The 17,376-nt window shown below is 35.2% G+C and overlaps 1 pseudogene; it reads left to right on the forward strand.

Annotated features, from left to right (window-relative positions):
* Window positions 1–17,376, forward strand: part of LOC110576944 — a 64,111-nt pseudogene that overhangs the window by 44,319 nt on the left and 2,416 nt on the right.

Here is a 17,376-nt window from a genome sequence, read left to right on the forward strand (position 1 = left end):
AAAGAAAGAAAGAAAGAAAGAAAGAAAGAAAGAAAGAAAGAAAGAAAAGAAAGAAAAGAAAGAGGGGAAACAGGTAACCAATAAAAGATCAGGATACAGAATTCCCATAGGCTCTATGTCCAAATCACTGTTACCTATAGCAATGGCATAATGCCTTTAAAACTGTAAAGGAAAATGATCTCAAATTAGAATTTTCCATACAGGGGCACCTGGGTGGCTCAGATGGTTAAGCATCTGCATTCGGCTCAGGTCATGATCCCAGCATCCTGGAATTGAGCCCCACATTGGGGGTCTTTGCTCAGTGGGGAGTCTGCTTCTCCTTTTCCCTCTGCCTCTCCCCCTGCTCATACTCTCTCTCTCTCTCTCTGTATCTCTCAGTCTCAAATAAATAAATAAAATCCTTGAAAAAATTATTAAAAAATAATAAAAATAATTTTAAAAATTAAAAAAAAAATTTCCCTACAATCTGTTAGTCAATTGTGTAGGACGAATAATGACATTTTCTAATATATAAAGACCTCAAAAAATCTCTCTTAGATCCATTACCAGTAAAAAGTAACTGGAAGATTTTCTACAGTTAAAATAATTAATTCACTACAGTTAGAGTAATTAATTGACTACAGTTAAAATAATTAAACTAAGGAAGACATAGACAGCACAGAAAGCACAGAATCCAATACAAGAGATACACAAAGGAAATTAACTGTTGTCATAGAGGACAATCAGTCCAGACAGGAGTTGGAGGGTGGTGACTTCCAGGAGGGATACTGCCAAGAAGTTAACGTTCATGATAGAACAACCCAGGTATTTCAATGTATTTTCTAGGTCATTATTAAGGTCAAAGAGTTGGTGATTAATAAATTATACAGGGAACTGAGAAAATAAAAAATCAAGGCAGTCATTAATTCCAGGACAAATAAAACATTGCCTAAGAAAAGTCTTTGTAATCACAGTACAATACTTCTCTTAGCTGTGAATAATATTTGCATTGTCATAAATTCATGAACATTAAAAATTAATTCAAAAAAAGAGTGATATATAAACTACATTAGGAACATCAGGGGAGAGAAAGTATTTACCTCAAAGAGAAGCAAATATAGATCTTTCATAATAGGAAGTTATTAAATAATATCTAAAACAGAAAGGCCAAGAAATGGTAATATAAAAATGCAACTTCTAAAGGCACAGCATAAGGAATATAGTCAATGATATGGTAATAGCGTTGTATGGTGACAGATGGGAGCCACACTTGTGCTGAGCAGAGCATAATATATAGAGACATTGGATCACTATGTTGTACACCTGAAACTAATGTTAACGCTGTGTGTCAACTATACTCAAATCAAAATTTTTTAAAATGGGATTTATAGTATGGAGGCAACTGGCAGAAGAAACAGCTCTCAGGGTTCAATGTACGGCCTCGATGATTAAAAGAGGGCAATAGGAAGTCCAAGGTTTTCACTGTAAGCATAGTATGGCTATTTGACTTTTAAAATTATTTACATGTATAACTTTGTTTAAAGAAATAATTAAATAAAGACAAGATTCTTCGTGTTTCCAAGAAGAAAATAAACAGGACTGGTAGAAGAAAGGCTCAAATCTGCAACGGATTAAGAAAAGAAATGGTGACCTCACATTTGCTTACAACCGAGTCCTGATTCTGTTTAAGTAAACATCAGACATTCTCAAACACTCTAACCTTCAGGGAATTCACCACATATAAAGTCATCTTTTTAAAATATTAATTAAATATTAATTCATTAATTAAACAACTTTAACACAAAATGGAGCCAATCAAAAGCTCAATGTAATAAGAAAAAAATGCAGTGATTATGTTTACAGAACAGAATACAAGTGTTATAAAATTGGACAATTAACGTATATTACAATTTTTAAAAATTGAGAGTTTTGGAAAGGGAGGTGGGAGAATGTGTATAAGTAGTAAATGTCTTTCAATGCCTGTCTATAACAGAAGTATGTGTTTCAGGAAATAAAACACAATGATTTCAGCCTTTTAGCCTTTCTCATGTTTTTTCTCTAAATTTAGAGGTATCTATAGAAAATATCGAAGTGTTTGCAATTTCTTTAATTTCTTCATTTTCGATTATCAAGTTAAAATAAGTTGAATAATCATCTTAAATGAGCCTTCATAGTGCACTCCCATTTGGGAACATTGTTTGCCTATCAGATGATGTCTTTTCATGTGTCTACTCTTAACTGCACATATAAAGAGACCAATGTCTGAACATTAACTTAATAATAACCAGCGGTATTTTGAGGGTTGTTTTTCTTCACATTCTAACTTGAATTCTTTATAATGAGGCTGAATTACATAAGTCTAAACCAAAAAAAAAAAAAAAAAAGATAAAAAGAAGAGAAAGAAAACCTAGTAAGAAAAATTTTTTCTCAGAGGAAAAGAAGAGAAGAAACATAAATACTCATTAATGAAGAGAGCCCAGTCCAAGTTTTCTGTTACACAGGTTGGCAGTTTTTCCAGATATCTGGAATCCATGACTATATTCTGTGGTGACTGAGCAAGGCTCCCTCAAGGTGTTTATCTTAAATTTTATCCCCCTGTCCTCCCTCTGCTTACTCTATATGACAGGGGACTCTGCACAAGTCTGAGAGGATATCATGTCCCTCTCTGTACCCTTGAACTCCATCTTCTCAAGATGTCTTAAATTCTTTTCCTCTTCCTTGCTATATGGTTTATTCTATAGGGCTAACTCTAACTGGGTATCTAGAGTGTGCAGGCACTTCCATTTTATGCACTTCTGCTATGGTCTCCAGTGTTTCCCCAGACTAGCTCAGCATGCCCTTTCCAATCCACTGCGTTTTTGCCATTGTCTTCTGTGCTTTGCTGTCTTCTACCCTGAATCTCACTCTTGTCATATTGACCTGCAGGTCACCTTCTGTTAGTGTCTGAAGAGGCTTTCTGTCATTACTTCATAAGTTAAATAAAATTTTTGAATATGTTCATTTTATATTTACATAAAAGCCATGATTTTATGATTTTAAAAATTACACTCCTGATTTCTGGAGCTTCTACTAAGCTGCCCAAGTACATTGACCTGATGCCGCCCAGTAAACTCTCTTGCTAAGACCAGATAGGTGTTTTCTTGCCTTATATGGTGAACTCCAAGCTGCAAAGGAATTTTAACTTTGTCTTTTTTGTTTTGTTTTTATTTTATTTGTTGTTGGCTCAAACAATAATGATTGAGGATCGGTTTTTGCCTTAAGTATTTTGTAGAATTCACTAATAATTTCATCTGGACCTGGAATTTACTTTTTGGGAAAGTTTTCAATTATATATTCAAATTCTCTAATAGATATATGGTTTTTTATGTTATCTATTTCTTCTAGAGAGAGATTTGTTACCTGTATATGTCATGAGATTTGTTCATTTTATGTAAGTTTTCAAATTTACTGGCATAAAGTTATTAATAATATGCCCTTTATTATCTTTTAATTTTTAAAGAAATTCACCAATTCTTTTATTTACGAAATCCAAAGCATATTTTATTCAGTACCTCCTAGAAAGCTAAAATAATAAATTTTGCTACTATTTATGCATTGAAATGACTACTAAGCATATTTAGAGGAAAAGACATCCTTAAAAATTCAATAAAAAGATTTCCTTCTTTGAGAGCAATATTATTTTTTAATATCAGTTACATATGCATGAGATGCAATGTATAATTCTTCACATATAGTCAATACTTTTTAAATTTATATGAGAAATTAAATGCTAAACCTATTCTCAGCCATATCCATCTCCATTCCCTCATTAGCATCTGCCCCAATATCAGTGAAAACAGCTTGCCACTCTGAAGATGAAGCTAGTGTTTAAAAATAGCCATGTTTCATAAAGCATAGCCCCTACTCACCACCCAACTTTTCTTTTGGTGCCCAGCTAATTAACCAGTGACTGACTCTCCAGCAGGACTTTCAGAGGAATTGTCAAGAGGGTAAGGTGGCTCTTAGTGTAGCCCATACTGGTCACCCTGATTTCTTTGAGATCCTATGGACACAGCTGACAAGGCTCCTGCAGAAACTCTCTTCCTAGGGTTGCCATGTGTTCCCATGTTTCCACAGATCCACTTATGACGATTTCTATGTACCAAATAACCACTGAGAAGAAGGGATGCTGTTAAATGGACTGTCTGGATGGGTTGATAAAGCTTCCTATTCCATGTTGCACTCCAAGTTTGAACAGTTGTTGAGAAAGTCCTTCTGATGCTTCACTTATCCAGTCTCTGATGTTCTTCCTTTATGTAGACCAGAATTTCTGATATATATAAGTTTCCTTCTCTCTGATGAACTTTTAACATTTCTTGCAAGGTACGTCTAGTGCAGTTAAGTTTCCCGGAACTTTGTTTTCTGAGGAAAGTCTTTATTTCTCTTTCACTTTTGAAGGATAATGTAGCAGGATACAGAATTCAAGGTTGGTGGGGTTTTTTTCTCTCAACACTTCAAAATATTTCTCTCCATTAGTTTTCAAAGATAGCTTCCAATAATTCTTCCCCACTCTGTATGTGCATGAGAACCTGATATCAAGTGGTACAGGTTGTTTATCTTTCTCTTGACTCAGGGCTGGCCTCAAAACTTGTTCTAGCAAGTAGAATGCAATGGGAGTGATGTTTGGGTACATCCATACTTAGACCTTAAGAAAACAGGGAGCTTCCACTTTCTGTTTTTTGGAACCAAATCAGCAATTGCAAGAAGCCCAAGAGATGGGGAAAATAACAGGAGGAGAAGCAAAATGTTCCTATCAGCAGTGCCCACAGAGCACCCAGCACCAACTGCAAATCATGTGAGGAGTCATCTTTGACCTAAATCAGTTGATTCCCCAGATGACTTGGGGCAGAAAAATCATCTGAGCTCAAACTACAGAATCAGAAGAGATAGGAAAATCCTGGTTCTCTCTTTGCTTAGAGGACCCCTTTCAGTATTTCTTGTAGGGCTGGTTTAGTGTTTGCAAATTCCTTTAGTTTTTGTTTGTCCTGGAAGCTTTTTATCTCTCCTATTTTCAGTGACAGCCTAGCTGGATATAGTATTCTTGGCTGCATATTTTTCTCGTTTAGTGCTCTGAATATATCATGCCAGTCCTTTCTGGCCTGCCAGGTCTCTGTGGATAAGTCTGTTGCAAATCTGTTTCTACCATTGTAGGTTACAGATCTTTTCTCCTGAGCTGCTTTCAGGATTTTCTCCTTGTCTCTGAGACTCGTAAGTTTTACTATTAGATGTCAGGGTGTTGACCTATTTTTATTGATTTTGAGGGGGGTTCTCTGTGTCTCCTGGATTTTGATGCCGTTTCCTTCCCCAAATTAGGGAAGTTCTCTGCTATAACTTGCTCCAATATACCTCCTGCCCCTCTCTCTCTTTCTTCTTCTTCTGGTATCCCAATTATTCTAATATTGTTTCATCTTATGGTATCACTTATTTCTCGAATTCTGCCCTCGTGATCCAGTAGTTGTTTAGCTCTCTTTTTCTCAGCTTCTTCATTTTCCATCATTTGGAACTGGAGGGTTTTATGCTGAGCAAAATAAGTCAATCAGAGAAAGACATGTATCATATGACCTCACTGATATGAGGAATTCTTAATCTCAGGAAACAAACTGAGGGTTGCTGGAGTGGTGGGGGGTGGGAGGGATGGGGTGGCTGGGTGATAGACATTGGGGAGGGTATGTGCTATGGTGAGCACTGTGAATTGTGTAAGACTGTTGAATCACAGACCTGTACCTCTGAAACAAATAATACAGTATATGTTAAAAAAAAAAGAAGAAGAAGAAGAAGATAGTAGGAAGGAAAAAATGAAGGGGGGGAATCGGAGGTGGAGATGAACCATGAGAGACTATGGACTCTGAGAAACAAACTGAGGATTCTAGAGGGGAGGGGGTTAGGGGAATGGGTTAGCCTGGTGATGGGTATTAAAGAGGGCACGTACTGCATGGAGCACTGGGTGTTATACGCAAACAATGAATCATGGAACACTACATCAAAAACTAATGACGTAATGTATGGTGATTAACATAACATAATAAAAATAAATTAATTAATTAAATAAAATTTAAAAAATTTTAAATAAAAAAAATGTTGGTTATTTTAAGCCACTTGAGTGGTTAGAATTGCTATATAACAGTAAAAAGCTAAAATATAGGCTGACTTAATATATGATTTAAAATTTTTTTATCATCAGGATGGCTTCATATAATAATTCTAAAAATTCTGCTTCCTCTGCCCCACAGAAAAAATTAAAACTAAAAGCTGTCTTGAGATAATTTTTGAAAGAGAATATGTGGAAAATTCTTTATGAATAGGCTAATATTAGTTATTAATACCTGTGCATTGCCAGGACTGTAGGACAGAATATGAAAGAAAATATTGAGAAAAAGCCCATAAAGTAACTCTTGGATTACAATGAAAGTAGTCTTAATTGCATAGGAAAGTACATAAAATATTTACATGTGTATAGTAACAACATGTATTTAGGGTTTGGTTTCTTTTCTAGTACAATCATAATGCTTATCAGTAAGATGAATCAGTTATATATCAAAATTCACAAATATTTAATCTGCTTTAGGAACAGAAAAACAAGAAGAGGAAACTAAAAATTAGAATAGGCCTGAGGTTTGGGGGGGGAATAAAAGCAAATAAATAAATTCTTATTCAAAACTTTATTTACTTATTATATTTATAATTGTAACTGTGTTAGAAGAACATGAGCAAGAAGAAGTAATGCGATATGGAGCATAGAACATTTTGGAAAACAGGGAATTATAGAACAGGCCAATATTAACTAATTAGAACAAAAAATGTCAATCTACTTCTGATAGACTGTGCATGACAATATAAAATAAAATGACTTTGAAAAATTGATTTTTGAGAGATTCAATATTTAATTGTGAAGCCTATAAAAAAGGAAACAGAGTCAAACATGCCATAGTACCATTTCCTGGAGACTTTTATGTAGACATTGCATTTACTTATTTGAACAATTCTGCCAATCTCATATGTAAGTTATTTCCAACATTGACTGGCAGCACATGGACATGAAACATCGCAGTCTAAAATCTTTTGGCTCATTGCTCTGATGGAGAGGTAAGTGAAGGTTACCAAAGCAGTAAATTATCATTGAGCTAGAGGGGATATGATTCTAAACAAGAAAAGCATATTCACAGTGAGCATAGTGAAGTGTTTTATGGCATAGATGAGATAGGTTGGAAAAAACAAATAGCATGCCCATCTATTTGGACAATATTGCATTTAGAGAGAATTTTCAAAAAGCTTGTGAGAAATATTGGCAGGGCTGTACAAAGTGCCTTCAAACCACTATTCAGCCTTTGTTTAGTTCTGTTAGTAAAAATGCTTAAGTGCACACACTCTTTGACCTACATATTGGATTTCAAGGAGTTTATCCCAAGAATATACAGACAAAAGGTTTTCAGGATTTCTGTATAAAGATGTGTATTGCAACACTTTTTGAAATAACATTAAAAATGAAAAAACAAAACATTCATCAATAAGGGGCTTTAAAAATAAATGGTGATATATAATACAATGGGATAATGTGGCATCAAAAAAATGAAGAAGTAGAGCTATATGTACAGATATGGAACATTATCTAAGATTGATTCTAAGGGGAAAAGCAAAATGTAGGAATACAGATGTAGTGTAATCCTTTTGGGGGGAATGTAAGCAAATATATTAATAGATATATAAATGTGGCCATACACATTTATTTTATAATGAAAAATGACTAAGCAATTCCTAATGGTAGTTGCCATTGGGGAGGAGGAATAAGATGGATAGAGAAGAGAGATGGAGTAAGGAATGTATCACTTTTCGTTTTTTTGCCTTTGTATACTGGTTCAATATTTTGAGCTATTAGTTGGATTAATTTTGTAATCAATAAAAATTATCTGGTGGGGAAACAAGGGATTACATTTCTCCTTTGAAAATACCTATGTTAAAAATATTTTGTTGAATTCAATACACAAATAGCAATTATGTGAGTTCAAATGCAGGCAAAATTAGCATGAAGTAACCAAAGAAAACAAAACAGGACAAAACCAGACAAAATTAAATTTGATTTTAAAGCAGGAATACATAGGTAATAATACTATCAGAAAAACAAAAGGAATGAATAGTACAGCACTCCTAGGGTTGCAGGCATTCTTGAGGATGAAGTTAAAGTACTCAGTCAGGTAAGTCCATTCCAGAGGCTTCTCTCACACTGATAATGGCGTATTTCTTAACATGGTTTGTGGGTGTACAGTTGTTCACTTTATTATTCTTGTTTAAATACTGTTTTTAGATTTTATGTATTCTCTTACATACATTACATGTATTATATGTTATATATGTTATATGTGTATATATGTGTATACATGTGTGTGTATATATATACACACAATTACAGGATGTACATATATGTACATACTTAATTGCCACAGTGCTGTTTCAAAAATTGTTGATTGATTAGTTTTCATGACCAAAGTCATGTTGAGTACATACTGTTTCTTGGCATTACCTAAATTATCTCACTTCTAACCCATGTCATTATGCGAGATAGAAACTATTAAAATCTTGTCATAAAAATGAAGAAACTGAGGCTAAAGAGTAGAAGCAACTTGCTCAGAGTCACTCAGTAAGTTGTTTGTATTTAATTAAAAGTTGTTCTGACTTCAGTGTCCAATGCTCTAAACCTAGGAGGGACTGCCCCTTAAAAAAAAAAAACAAATGTACAAAATGATTCCAATTTGCTATTTTTAACTTATTGTTTGATGCTTTATGGATCCCACATCTGGATAATCCTATCATCTGTCATGAAAAATTATATGTAATTTTATCAATCACAAGTTGGCAGTTAACCATGATAACATTATGTAAATAGCAAACATTTAGCAATCAAAGCACTAAATAAAATGTAAGAACCTAAAATAGAATTAAGAAAGTGCATTTTGACTTTTAAGGTAATGCTTTGGATCCTAGAAAACTCAGATTACACTTTGATCTTTCAGTGAAGCAGTTAAAAGAATATATCAAGGGCTATTATTGGGACATACACATAAAGTTATTTATTTCACTATTTGTAGGATTTCATACAGCAGTCTTTTATTTTCCTTCAGATGGTGTATTACCTTATTTTCTTACCCACCTTCTGAATGGACCTTTATTTAACATCCTTTTGATAAAAATTCCTATTCTTTTAGTTCAAATTGTCAGTTTCCTCACTGCCAGAGATATCCTACAAATCAGAGTGGAAGTCATATTTACTCATTGGTACAACACTGTGCAGCACAGTTTTGCGTGTAGGAAGCTACTCACCAGCTGCATGACTTTGGGTGTTCACCTCTTAGTACAGCTCGTGTTTGTTTGGGTTCTCTCCTAATCCTGCTGCCCACATGGCTCTCTGCAGCATCTAGGGTCCAGCCAGAGGGCTGAGTAATTGCTTTGTACCCTCAGGCCTAGGATCAGGGCATCCTATGCAAAATACCAATTCACCTTCTGGGAAATACACTTCTAGATGGGAGTCCTAAGAACATTTATGGGCTGCATATATTTTAAAGGTGTCTCTGTTTGTTTTCTCTTCCCATGTTAAAGCAAGTCACACATTTGCTTTATAAAATTCTAAGTAAATTGAGAGATACTTCTACGTTAAATGTTTAAGAGAAGAGCCAGACTAGAACTGTGACCAAGAGACCTTACCTATATGCACAGATTTCTGTGTGGCCAAAATAGTTCTTTTGTCTACCTTAATAAGCATTCTAAAGATCCCTCATGATTGCTTCAACCTTAGTGATTGGAATTGATTGTGAGAGCAGCTGAAGTTTTTCAGTCATTCTGCCTCCAACCTGGCTGATGACGTATTACTGCAGTCATAAATGCTCTAGGTCCAGCAAGTTTACAAATAATCAACTGTTTCTTCAGTAGCAAATATTTACGATAGTCAGAGAATGAGAACATCTAGTGTCTCAGTACCCATGTTGTATAGAACACCAGCGGAGACACCACTGTGCAAACATCAGAGAGATGGGGAGAAAAACACAGAAAAGACTCAGTCCCTAGCCTTCAAAATCAGTGTCATCCTATTGACAATCGGCTGTATCAGGATATTTTGTCAAATAGCCTAGAAACTATTTTTCTATCTTTTTCATATCATACCCCAGGATTTAAAAGTTTCATCCATTAAATATATCTAAACAAACAAACAAAAAAATAGTGTCAATGACTGGAGTCCTTATACATATGTGTTATGTATGTGTGTGTGTATGGGTATGTGTGTGTGTATTTACACAGTGGTTCACGTGATCATAAATAATGGGTGGTTTTACCATATTCGTTTTCTCTAGTGTTTGAAAATTTTAGTTGAGGAGTTCATACCACAAGATTGAGAAGTAGACTGACTCAAGTGTGAATAATGCATGCCCACTTATTGTGTTTATGTAGTTTTGTAATCAACTTTTAAAAGGCCTGCTTTCACAAACTTTAGGGAGTCAAATTTAAATAGCTAAATAAAATAATAGACTTAATTCAGCTTCAATTAAAATTACTGATTAAGGGACACCTGGGTGGCTCAGTCAGTTAAGTATCTGCCTTCAGCTCAGGTCATGATCCCAGGGTTTGGGGATCAAGCCCCACGCCAGGCTCCTGGCTCAGCAGGGATCCTGCTTCTCCCTTTCCCCCCTGCTCATGCTCTCTCTCTCTCTCTCTCAAATAAATAAATAAAATCTTTTAAAAAATTACTGATTAATTCTCTGAGAAAACAGACGAATAATAGCTATATAGCAAAGATCAGATGAGGAGCATTGTTAGGTCTTACTAGCTTACTGATTCTTATGTCATGGTCATTAGGAGCTAACAAAATATGTAAAATAAGAATTCATGCATGGACTGAAACACCAGGTCCAGCAGATTGCATTTGGCTGAGGCTCACCTACTGAAAGCAAGTGGAGGGCTGACATACATTACTCAAGTTTTCTTATTTTAGAGACTGTATGATTGTATTTCTGTTGATGTGTATTCACCCTATTTTAGTTTCAATTACAACTTTGTTAAAAAGAAAAAAAGTAGGAAAAAAGATTTAAAAAAAAGGGTAAAAAGGTGGTTACTGAGATTCAGCTTCTTCCCATTGGGTCTACAGGAGAGGGGTGGGATAAATTAAAAGAACATCACTTGCAATAATCTATTTATTTTTACATTATCCATGCCATTGTGCCAGTTCTCCAACACAAGAGATAATAAGAGGAGAAGTGTTATGGATCTCACCTCCATAGCTAGCCCCTCACACCTCTTTCTTTTTGCCCCTACTGAGACAGGAGATTGATCCTGACAAGATGTGGTGACCCTACTCCCCAGGGACTGCCCTTTTGTTTCCCTTTAGCTAATTCTGTCTCTGAAATCTTAGGGCCCAAAAGATACTGAGGATGCTACATACCATTACCGTGTCTTAGTGATTTTCTGCTTGCTAGGTCTGTCAATTACTGAGGGAAGGATGTTGAAGCCTCCAACTGTTAACAGTGGATTCATCTATTTCTCCTTTTAGTTCTCTCAGTTTTTGCTTCGTTTATTTTGACACTCTTGTTAAGATTGTTATGTTTCCTTGGAGAATTAGGCCTTTTATTATTATGTAATTTCCTCTTTATCCCTGATAATTTCCCTTAATCTGATGTCTGCTTTGTCTGAAATAAATAAAGTTACTCCAGCTTCCACTTTTATTAGTCCTAGCATGGTATGGCTTTTTCCGTTAAAAGTGGGTTTCCTGTAGAAAAACTACTTGGATCTTGTTTTTTTATCCACTTCTTATTGGTAGATTTAGACCCTTAACATTTAAAGTGATTATTTATATAATTGGATTAATATCTACCATAATTGCAATTGCTTTGCATTTATTGCACTTATTCTTTTTTCTTTTTAACTTTATTCTCCTTTGTTTTCTTGTCTGATTTTAATTGAGCATTTTGTATGATTCCATTTTTTCTTCTCTCTTAGCATATCGATCATACTTTTTGTTGTTGCTTAGTGTTTGCCTTGGAGTTTATAATATACATTTACAACAAATATAAGTGCTTTCAAATACCACTTCATGGGTAGTGCATGTACCTTATGAGAGTATTCCTAATTTCTCCCTCCCATCCCTTGTAACAGTGCTGTCATTCATTTCACTTATCCATATGATATAATCACCCAGTACATGCTGCTGTTAATATTTTGAACAGTTATCTATTAGAGTAGATAAAAATAAGAAAAATAAAGATTTTATTTTGCCTTCGTTTATTTCTTCTGTGATTCTTTTTCTTTCTTTACGTGGATCTTAGTCTGTGACCTATATCATTTTATTTCTCTCAGAAGAACTTATTTTAACATTTCTTGCAAGGCAGTGAGTAGGGAAAGAGTTAAGGTATTGGCAGGGAGAGACGGGAGGCCCCTGAGGAGGCTCTGAGGATACGTTAGGTATGCAGACCCGGAGACAAAATAAAGACAGAGATCAGGAAAATTTAGACCAACATATCCCAATTACTAGGGTTAAAATGTTTTTCTAATAATTACATTGTGAACACAGAAACTAAAAATAACCACAAAAACTGATCAGGACTCTGAGGAAAAGTTCACTATAAAGATTAACCAGACCTAGCAATACATATCTATAGATCATAGGTGTCACAGAAACGAAAACTCTCACACAATGTATAAGCGTCATGTCTAGCTCCAGCCCACCGACCTAACCACCAGCAAGTTTCCTGGTAAAGGCCTAATAAAAGGCCAGAGATGAAAAGCCCTCATTGGCAACCCAGTTGGGACCCTTCTCAATCCTGAGAGCTTTTTCTGTATCTTTGCTTAATAAAACTCTATTGTTTGCTCACCCTCCTTTGTCCACAAGATTCATTCTCCGACTCCGTGACACAAGAACCTTGTTCTCCTGCTTCAGCAGGTCCATTGACAACAAATTCCCTTAGTTTTTGTTGCCTAAGAAAGTCTTGATTTCTTCTCTTTGAAGGAAAATGTTATTAAATACAAAATTCTAGATTAGTGGGTTTCTTCTGTCAGCACTTTAAATATTTTACTCTGGTTTCTTCTGCTTTCTTTGTTTCATGTAATTCTTATTCACTTTCCTCTTTAGGTAAGGTGTTTTATCCTCTGGCTTCCTTGAAGAATTTCTCTTTGTTTAAATATGGTATGCCCGAATTTAGATTTTTTGTTATTTATCCTGGATAAATTTATCCTATGAGCTTCCTGGATTTGTGGTTTGGTTTCTATCATTAATTTTGGAAAACTCACAGCCATAGTTTAACTCACAGCCTCACAGTTTAAATATCTCTTCTGGTCATTTCTTTCTTGCTTCTTCTTCTGCTATTCCCATTACATGTATATTGCACCTTTTATAATTGTGCCACATTTCTTGGATGTATTGTTATTCTTATTTATTTTTTGTTATTTGTTTTTCTCTTTGCATTTCAGTTTTGGGACTTCCTATTGACATATCTTCAAGCTTATTGATTCTTTCCTGGGCTGTGTCCAGTGTACTGATGAGTCCATCAGAGGCATGCTTCATGTTTGTTATAATATTTTTTATTTCCAGCTTTTCCTTTTAATTTTTTTAAGATTTTATTTATTTGAAAAAGGGTGAGCAAGGGAGAGAGCACGAGCACAGTGGAGGGGCAGGGGGAGAGAGAGAAGCGGACTCCCTGCTGAGCAGGGAGCCTGACACAGTGTTCGATCCCAGGACCCTGCGATCATGACCTGAGCCAAAGGCAGACACTTAACTGACTGAGCCACCCAGGTGCCCTCCTTTTTATTCTTTATTAGAGTTTCCATCTCTCTGCTTACATTTGCCCATCAATTCCTGCCCAGTGTCTACTTTTTCCATTACCACTTTTAACATATTAATTGTAGTTGTTTTACATTCCTGGTCTGGTAACTCTAAAATATCTATCATGTCTGAGTATGGTTCTTGTCCTTGCTTTGTCTCGTCCGAATTTTTTTTTTTTTTTTTTTTTTTTTACCTTTCAGCATGACTTGTAATTTTTTGTTAGAAATTGGACATGTTGTATTGAGTTATAGGAACTGAAATCGCTAGGTTGTTAGTATAGGTTTCATGTTTATCTGTCTAGGAAACAGGGTGTGCTCACTCTTTACTGTAGCTGTATGTGTCAGAGGCTTCAGTTTTTCTAGTGTACCTCTTTTTGTCTCCCTTACTGGCTTTCGGTTTTTGTTTGGATTTCTCATTCTTAAATAGAACTTAAGCCTTTCAGTTCATTGTTGCAATTCATTGTTGTTATACAGGAGTCCTGTATAATTGTAGAGAAAGAGGGAGTGGGAGGATGGGTTAGCCTGGTGATGAGTATTAAAGAGGGCATGTTCTGCATGGAGCACTGGGTGTTATGCACAAACAATGAATCATGAACACTACATCAAAAACTAATGATGTACTGTATGGTAATTAACATAACAATAAAAAATTAAAAAATAAAAAAAAGAGGGCACGTTCTGCATGGAGCACTGGGTGTTATACACAAACAATGAATCATGGAACACTACATCAAAAACTGATGATGTGATGTATGGTGATTAACATAACATAATAATAAAAAAAATTGTAGAGAAAGATTAGATCTCAGTATTTTAGTAGGTGTGTACCCCTGAGCTACAACTGTGACAAGTGTTTCTCAGGTTTGTACTTCCCTTCCCTTGGGTGATCCAGGAAGGCTTATGAGGGCTAGAGTTGGGTCATTTTCTTTCCTTCACATTAGATTTGGCTCTGGTGAAGTTTTTTGCCTTAACGAGTAGGCCTTTGTTGTGGCGAATGCTCTGGGCTTATTCCAGAATGTTCGCTTTTCCCTCCCTCTGGCCCAGCATGAGGAGATTTTTCTCCAGTATTTACCTGAGAATCTAGTGGGACTCCTGGAAGTAAAAACGGGGGAAGTGCAGGTGTCCCCTTAGCCTAGGCATCTGGCGATTATAACTCTCAAGTTACTATACTCAGCCTCCAGCAATTCTTTAAAGTTACTGTTTGAGTAACTTTCAGTTACTGGCTCCAACAACTTCTGCTTCTGATAAACCTGTCTGTATTCCCCGCATCTACTTATTTCTCCAGTTTTGGGAAAGGCTCTTTGTTCCGTGACTTCAATTCTCTTATGAATCTAAGAATGGTCTTTGATTTTCAGTTTGTTCAGCTTTGTTCTTGTTGTGAGGATAGGAGTGTTGGCTTCCCAGCTCTTTACATGTTTGAGTGGAAACTGGAAGTTATCTTATGGTGTCTTCAAATATCTTCTCCCAAACTGGATGCCATGTTCTTTTGTTTTACCCAATGATTTACCATAGGTTGAGAATATGAGATCAATTTAATAAATGGAGAACAATTTTTGCCTATTGCATCCATCATATTAACTCAAAATTGGATGAATGAATTCTTACATGACTTGAAGATCTGATTACACATGTACACACAATCATACACACAGAAACACACACACGCAAACAGCTTAGGACCCCTTTTCATTCCAGAAAACAAGAAAGATACTGAAGACTACTGGGATCAGTTCAAAAGTATGAGAGCCAACAGAAAGAGCTTACACTGGCCTAAATCAAGAGACTTAGAACATGGAAGAAAATCATTAAAGTTGATTAAGACACATCAAACATATTTTAAAAGCTCTGACTTCATCAATAAAAGAAGAAAGAGGGATGAAAGAAATAGAGAAAGACAAAAGAAAGACAGAAAGTAGACAAAAGAAAGAAAGGAAGAGAAAGAGGGAAGAAATAAGGGAGGAAAGAAAGAAAGAGGAAAAGAGAACAGTAGAAGAGGAAAAGTTTGGGAACAACTCCATTGGAGATTGCTAGAGGCATCAACACATTACTCTGAAAATTTATAACAAAATGTTTAGATATAAACATCAATTTTGCCTTTCCAGGATTAATCATATTTCAGGATAACAAATTAGCTTTGGCACATAAAGAAAATTTCTTTTATGTAGAATATTTCAAGATGGTAAATGAAGCATACATAATGGATTAGAAAAGCATCACTTTGCAACTTCCAATGAAATAGTTGTTTCAAGGATTCAAGCAATGGTCATCAATGGATGGTAAACCACTGGGGAAAAGTTGATGCGAAACAAGAGCATAAGCTTCCATAAGCACATAATCACATGAAAAAATACTTTTGATGATTTTAAGTATAAAGATAAGATTGCTTCTACCTTGAGTATAAATTCTAGGGCACTAGGTTCTGACACTTCTAACCTAATTAAATTGTGCCACTCATATACAGCAAAGGTTTTTTTGTCACCTCACTATTTGGTGCCATATAGCTCTTGAAGAATGACTGCATCATACTCCACATACATTCCCTTAATCTCCACCGTTTATGAATTTTTAAAAATCTATTTTAGCCAATGCTCTTAGTCTACAGGATGTTTAGATATGAATTGAGTTGGTAGAATTTGTGATTTATGAATACAACCACTGTACCCTCAAATCTTCAAGATACTTCCAACATATTTCTATGATCATATTTAATAATATAGTTCTTGGTAAAAAAATGTTAAGTGAGCAGATCTTTCATTGGTTTGCCAGGTTACCACTACCATTCTGCTACTATACTAGTTCTTTTTCTAATCAGAGGCCAAATATTAGTTGGGGCCTGCTAACAGAGATATTCCAAACTTTGCAGAGAGGAAATTGGTTTACCTAAAATTTTATAATTTAGTTTGCTGACAAGACTCACTGAGATTTGGGGGGGAGAATGTGTCTTGTTCATCCTTCTCTGAAAAAAAAAAACCTGTTCTTAAAATATTAATTTACCAAATATTTATTGAGCACTCAGTAACCTTTTTTGTTGAGGGTGATGATGAATAAAATATACATGTAAATGGCACACCAGCCATTGACACACACCTGTTTCAGAAATACTGCTACATTGCTCAGATAAATGAATAGTCCCATCTCAGTGAAAGTGTATCAGAGTTATCATAACATAGTTTTAGTCTGTAATTTAAATGGCTAGGTTATCCTTAATCATAAATTCTTTTTCTATTCTATTTCTATTCCAGGCCTCTACTATCTACACAAGCAACCTTTATTAGGAGCACATCAAACCCTATTAATCCCAATTTTCTTACAGTAGAATTTGAGAACTCAGAGAAGGAAGAGAATGGTGTGGTAACAGGTAATCTTACATGTACAATTCCAATATTGGTTCCTCCTAGTTTTGATACATTGCTGCCCATGAGAAATAATTCCAGATATAAGTGTCATTCACAGTTAGGCATTAGTATTAGCAAGTGATAAAGAAAGATAATATAATAGAAAGAAAAAGAAAGAAAGGAGAAAGAAAGAAAGAAAGAAAGAAAGAAAGAAAGAAAGAAAGAAAGA

This window comes from Neomonachus schauinslandi, chromosome 14, assembly GCF_002201575.2.
Source record: "Neomonachus schauinslandi chromosome 14, ASM220157v2, whole genome shotgun sequence".
In the NCBI taxonomy this organism is placed as follows: Eukaryota; Metazoa; Chordata; class Mammalia; order Carnivora; family Phocidae; genus Neomonachus; species Neomonachus schauinslandi.